A 6,923-nucleotide genomic window follows, 5' to 3' on the forward strand; every position below is an offset into this window, starting at 1 on the left:
CTCTGGGGCTGCCCGCTGCCTCTGGCCCTGCCTGGAGCGGGAAGTCAGGGAGCGGGAGCTGGCCAGGGGTCCCCAAGGCCCCTCCACACTGGGATGCTTGGCCTGCACGTTTCTGGGGTGCATTTAGGACGTGGGGCAGCAGCAGGCCCTGGTGACGTCTGTGTGACCGAAGCAGGGGACAGCCAACCTCGGCCTCGAGCACCCCAGGTGATGGGGCCCATGGACCCCCATCCAGACCCTGACCACACTCACCTTGAGTTCCACCCCTGGGTTTTGCCCACTGTCCAGAGTTCTAACATCAGGTTGGAGAGCTAATGCTCCCCGGGTGCCTGTGCACACCAGGTGCCAAGTGAGTGGTGTGTCCTGAGACCCCCACGCGCACAGTGGGAGGGATGGGGATTCCCTCTGGCTGAATCAGCTCAGAAAAGAGCTGTGTTCCTGGGGACGCCCAAAAGCTGTGGCCTGGGCTCCAGGGACCCTAGGAACGCATCTGTTCCCTCCGAGCTTGGTCCTCAGCAAGTCCTGAGACCAGAGGGCTGGCAGGGGTCAGGGTCCCACCCTGCCATCCAGGCTGTGGTCCCTACTGGATGCCTGAGCCGTCCTGTGCCTCAGAAGGCCTGACCTGGGGTGTGGGCGGCGTGTGGAGGGCCCTGCATGGCTGCTTTGCCCACGCATGGCCTGGCCTCGGGCAGGAGCTCGGATGGAGGGCCAGCAGGGCCCTCAGCTCAGGCCTGGCCCCTGGGGAGGCACTCAGAGCACTGGGGGCTGGGATGTCCCTGAGGGCACTCGCCACCCCCGCCAGGCAGACCAAGCACACGGTCTAGAGGGGTCAGGCTCCTGGCATCACAAGCGCCTGGCTCGCCTGGGGCTGTGCCCAGGTGAGCCCTGCAAACCCCCAGCCCTGTTCAAGGAGACGGGCGGCCCCCAGCCCCAGGGCAGGCCCCAGTGTGTGCTCTGCCCGCCTACCTGCAGCAGGGTCCCCGCCTGCATCCGTCTTGGGGCCTCTCCACCCTGAGCCTGACTCCTAAACGGGAATGAGCATCCCCTGCTCCCCGGAGCAGCTCTCACCTGGCTCCCTCCCAACTCTGCGAGGGGCGGTGCGGGCCGAGCTCCACGGCTGCCCCAGCGAGAGTCGTCCAGCACTGTCCTGGCCCAGCTGGCAGCGCCCCTCCTATGCCCTGGAGAGGTGGGCACTGGGTTGCTTAGGTGAACGGGGCCACGCCTGCCTGGCCTCCCACGGCTCCGGTCTGGAGCTGCTGCCTGCCTGCTCGCGGGGCTGATTTCTGGCCAGTCTATGTTCCCGCCCCAGGCCCCTCTGCCGGATTGCAGAGCTCGGTCAGCTGGCAAAGGCTGAGCTATAATTACTCTCCTCTTTGGCAGAAATAGCAGCGACCCCGAGGACAGGCCGCTGGCCCCAGAGCAGGGAGGGGTTGATCGTTTCCCAGGCCCTGAGAGCACAGGCCGAGCCTGCAGACAAGACGAGGAGTCAGTGCCCTCTCACTGCCCTCCAGGCCTACGTGTGTCCTCCCGGGCTGGTTCTGGAGACAAGCAGTTCTTGGAAAACACAAGGGCAGCGTCAGAGGTAGAGTGTTGCAGGGAGAGGAGATGGGGGCTGACGTGGGGGCCAGGCGGGGTGATCACAGTGTCCAGCCGCTGACTGACCTGGCCCAGAGTGGAGCCCCAGAATGGGCAGCGGCCCGCCCTGCCCCCTGCTCCTGCACCCCACACATCCTGCCTTGGCGTTCTCCGGAGCAAAGGGCAGAGCACAGATCCCAGGCTGCGGGTTCAGGGCACCACGTCTGAAGCCCAGCATTGCCCCGGGGTAGACGGGCCGCGGGCCTGAGGGCCCAGCTTTCCCAGGGTCTGACCTGGGCCGGGAGCTGGGGGTTCAGCTCTCTGTTGTGTCCTGTTGCCTGGCAGGCGCAGAACCCCCCCAGACCTGTGGATGAGGAAAGAGCAAGTGAGCGGGGCAAGGTGACTTGCCCGAAGTCACGCAGCCTGGAGGGGCCGGCCTGGCCCGGTCGGTGCCCCCTGTCCCCCGGCCCCCAGCCCAGACCACCTCCTGATATGCTGGCTCACGTGGCAGCCCCCATGGAACGAGGTCTCAAGGCGTGGAGACCCAGCTGCTGGGAGGGTGTAGGTGTGGCCATTGGCCGCTGCCTCACACACGTCTGCACACACCTTGCACAGCTTGCCTGACACAACCCACATTTCCCGGTCCGTGGCCCCGGCCGTCCTCAGAGCCCCCACTCGAGCCGCTCCAACCCCCTACCAACTCCCTTTCAACAATAAAGACCCTGTGACTATGCTGCCCTGCCCCCTCAATCCGGGATCATCTCCCTGTTTTAAAGTCGTGCAACTTTGGTTCTGTCCTCAACCTAATTCCCTTTGGCTGTGTGACCTAACACATGACAGATGTAGGGGCTTTGCACGTGGACGTCTTTGGGGGCGTTATTCTGAGCCCTGGCAGATGGCAGGGGTGCAGGTTTTGGGGGTGCTTGGGATTACGAGATGAGAGCCAGTTCATTTGAGATGCGTGGGGGTTTCCTGGGGTGGGGCAGTTAGATGTAAGTGTCTGGTTTCAGGAGACTCTAGCGGGAGATGTGAGTTTAGGGTTAACCTCTTGGTAGCTTGAAAGATGGTCCCCCAAAACACAGCCGTGTCACGGTCTGAAGCCTGCTAATGTCAACAAACTTGGGGCCAGCACGTGCGTCCCCATCAGGGGGAGCATTTAACACAGAAGAGGAAGCGGTGATGAGATCACAGATGCAGAGGTTGGAGGAAGGGGGCTCTGAGCCCAGAGCTCTCGCAGCCACCCAGAAGCGGAGAGGGGTGGGCGGGGCCTTCCCCTCGAGCCCCCAGAGGCCGTGTGCTCCTGCCAAAAGCTTGATTTAGGACCCCTCCGATCCCTGAGAGAATCGGTTTCTGCTGCTTAAGTCAAAGGATTTGTGGCAGTTTGTTATAACCGCTACGGCCAAGGAACCAGTTCATCTCAGAGATGGTACAGAAAGCCACGGGGCTGGGGGAATGACCTGGGGGGCTCTGAGCACCAGCCCTGAGCCCTGCCGTGTGATGAGGTCAGGCTGGCGTGGTGGGCAGAAGCTGGGCAGGGAGGTGCAGCTGGGGGGCCTGTGGGGTGGGGGCAGGGAGAAAGGGGGTGCTTCAGGGCCACCGCCAGGCCAGGGGGGTCGAGGAGTGAAGATTCACCCCAGGCAGGCTGTGAGGAGGTCGCAGGTAGACCTGGTGGGCTGGTGAGCATGAAGCCTGAGGGTGGGGGGCTCAGGAAGGCGGGAAGGGCAGTGAGGAGGGGAATGTGGGCTCTGGGTTGGAGGGGCTGATGCGCAGTGTGGGAGGGTCTGGGAGAGGAGCCTGGGGTGGGGTTCACAGGTGCAGGTAGGGGAGAATTTCTACCAGGAAGGAGTAGCCGACAGTGAGGTGGTGAGTCTCCTGTGGCTGGAGGCAAGCAAGGGGGGGGACTCCTGCCTTTGGGGCCTCTCCGGGATAGTGTGCACGGTGGGGGTGTGTGCAGAGAGGGCAAGAGCTGGAGGTCAGGCAGGTTGGGGTCTGGCCCCTGTGGGCGCCCAGGAGAGGTGCTGATCTTCTGGCGTGGGTGCAGGTTGAGGGTCCACCTGAGGTCACAGCCTGGACCCGCCCCATCGATGCCCTTCATGGGAACACACAGACTGTCATCCTCAGCTTCTGGCGCTAGGGGCCGAGTCTGCTCACTGGCCAGGACCACCGTTCACAAGATGGGGTGCCCGGGCGGTGTCCCCTCAGAGCCTGGCGGGCCCTGGTCCCCGTGTCGGGCACTGGCGTCCTCAAAGCTGTGGTAATGGGAACCTCTGGGCCCCATTGTTCGCTAACAGAGAGGCCCGTTCTCCCGTCTCCTAAATTATTCATGACCTCCAGGAGGCCGTAAAAGTCCTCCGCTCTCTACAGGAGCCGTAATTACAATGATAAATTTTATTTATAAAGCCCGTCCCTCCCAAGGGCCAGCTGCCTGGGGGGCCGTACATAAGCCGTAACCGACACAGGGGCCACGGAAAGCTGCCTGTCACAGCTGTTTTTCCTGGCGGGGTCTGAGCAGTGGAGCGGTGTCGGGGGGGCAGTGGTGGGAGAGTGGAGCTCGGGCTGGTGGCCTGAGCTACTGAGGGGGCCGTTTGGGCTTTAATGGGGCCATCGGGTGACCCCGGCTTGGGCCCCCTGGTCAGACGTCGGTGGGGGCCGACCCCCTGTTCTGTGTGTCCCTCCCTTTCTTGGGCTTCCCTGGTGGCTGTCAGTAAAGCATCTGCCTGCAATGTGGCAGACATGGATTCGATCCCTGGGTCGGGAAGATCCCCTGGAGAAGGAAATGCCGAGCCACCCCAGCATTCTTGCCTGGAGAATCTCATGGACAGAGGGGCCTGGTGGGCTAGTGTCTGTAGGATCACGGCGAGTCGGACACGACTGAGCGACTCACACTTTCTCCTTCTCTTGGTCTCGGGGACCTGGCTCCGGCTGGTCCCAGGGTTGAGTGTACACACCCGTCACACACAGCCCGGATTCACACACAAGGACAGTGCGTTACCCCCACCTCCACACACACACACACAAGCGAGGGCACGTGCTTCGTCCTCAAAAGTGAAGTGTGTTTGCTGGGCGAGGACGTGTGTGAGCCTCGGGTGTGAGAGCCCCGGGCACGTGAGCCCCGGGCACGGCTCTGAGCCTCTCAGGCCCCTCGTGGATGGACCCCCAGGGTAGGCCTAGTGTTGGCCCAACTAGGATGTTGTCTCCATGGGGACGTGCCCACACAGGGCCCCAAGGGGGCAGCTCGGATCGGGGTTTGAAGCAGGGCCATGGGGTGTCCTGGCACCTCTGTGCATGGCTGTCTGGATCTACACGGGAACATGACGAAGAACATGGTGCTGGGTTCAGTGGGCAGGTCCCCCGCTCCCCTGACCCTGCCTGCACGGCCCTGGGCCAGCATCTGCCCGAGAGCAGCGGACGCCGGGTAACAAGAAGGCTGCCCACGGGGTGGTCTAGGTTCCAGGGGGACCCAAGGGCCACGCTCTGCAGATGGCAGGCAGGCGCTGGGCCCTGGTCCGCAGTGGTGTGGGCCCAGAGGCGGGTGGTCAGCGGGGCCCTGGAGGCCCACGGGTCTGTGCGGCCCAGACTTTCGGGCACGGGGTGCTGGCCCAGGCTCTGCCTAAAGCCGCGGGCCCAGGGTGGGGAGGGCTGGTCCTTCAGACGGTCCTCGCCACCCCTGGCGGAGATAGTCCTCTCCGAATGTCTGGCCTGATGAGGCAGGAGGAGCCTGTCCGCAGGTCTCCAGAGAAATGCTGTGCCGGGAGGAGCCAGAGTCAGAACTGCCGGGGGACGGGGGGTCTGGGTGGGCGTGGGTGTCGGGGACCCGGGCCCCTCAGGATTCGCATGAGGGCTCCCAGAGGCCAAGAGGCAAATGAAACGAGCTCGAGCCCCTCGCAGTGGGCCCAGCGACATGCAGACGGGCCCTCCACCTTGGCCCGGGCCCCACCTGCCCCTGGGCCGTGTGACCTCAGCGGCTGCAGAGTCCCCTCATGGGTCCCCTCACCTGGGGGGAAAAACCACAGGGCTAAGAAAGACCAAACCCAGCCAGCCAAAGAAGCAAGGAGATGCTCCTGAAACTGCCCACCCAAGAGGGTCATTCCACACCCCCCGAGCGGTCAGAGCCGTCCTATCAGAGCCGTCCCCAAAGACTCCAGAGATACAGGGCTGGGGGCCCCGCCGTTTCCCCCTCAGCCGAGTGTAGCCCCTGCTTCCTCCGGGGGGACATGGCGGGGCAGCCTGAGCGGCAGCTGCCCTGACCGGGGCGCCCGCGGACCAGCGTGGGCCCCCTCCTCCGCAGGCGCTGAGCCGCTGGTTTGGGCGGTGCGTCCTTGCTTGCGTCAGACTCACGGCTTCGCCCCGGGCAGGACAGCAGGATGCACGGCCTTGCTTCCAGATTCCACCGACTGTCTTGCTCTCCCGCTGCCATGCAGCCCACCCAGACCCCTGGTCTGCAGACAATCCCGCCTCTTCGCCACGTCCAGCCAGTTGCGTTGACCAGAGCTGGAGATGCAGCCGGTCCACACCAACACCTTGCTTTCAACTCTTATGGATGGTCTCGAGGGGCGGGGTTGGGGGAGTGCATCTCTGTGCTTCGCTAATGAAGGTGGAAAACTCCAGCCTGGGTCCCGGGAGCCGGCTGAGGGGGTCAGTGTGAGGTGAAGCTACTAGTTGACATTTGCTGTCCCCCAGTGGTGGGGGCTGGTGTCCCTTGGGTGGGGAGAGGTGGCCAGAGTTTTCTGATGATGGAAATGTCGGGGAGGGTTGGTCAGGGTCTGAGAGGGGCAGAGGGAGGCTGGGACCAGGGGTCGGGGGAACAGTGGGGTAGGAACCCTGCGTGGGGGTCTGAGTTGAGAAGGTGGGCTGGCGGGGGGCTGACGCAGGTCACAGGGGATGGGGAGGGGGCTTCGAGGCTGTGCCTGCCTCCCAGGGTCAGCCCTGCCCTGTCCTTGCTTTGAGTGTGGGGCTCGGGGGAACCATTCCATCCTGGGCTACGTGGCCTCAGGAGCTGCCCCCGTCCTCCCCCACCCCCGCTTCCTGCCCTGATGCCTGGCCCCAAGCTCGCTCAGAGCAGGGCCAGCTGGGTGGGCCAGCACAGGCTGAGCCCTTGGGGAGGTGCCCCCAACCCCAGGGCAACCAGACTGGCACTGACTGACCGTGTCCCACGTCTGGGAGTCCCAGGCTTGGTCATGACAGGTCCACATCACTGGCTCACTCTGGAGCCGGGACCCTGAGATATCCTGGCTCACCCTATTCCCATGTGTTATTTGTTTACTTGGCTGTGTCGAGTCTTAGTTTCGGCAGGCAGAATCTTTTTTTTTATTTTAGAGGCAGAATCTTTTTTTTATTTTAGAGGCAGA

Source organism: Oryx dammah, unplaced genomic scaffold (genome assembly GCF_014754425.2).
Source record: "Oryx dammah isolate SB20612 unplaced genomic scaffold, SCBI_Odam_1.1 HiC_scaffold_16, whole genome shotgun sequence".
NCBI lineage: Eukaryota > Metazoa > Chordata > Mammalia > Artiodactyla > Bovidae > Oryx > Oryx dammah.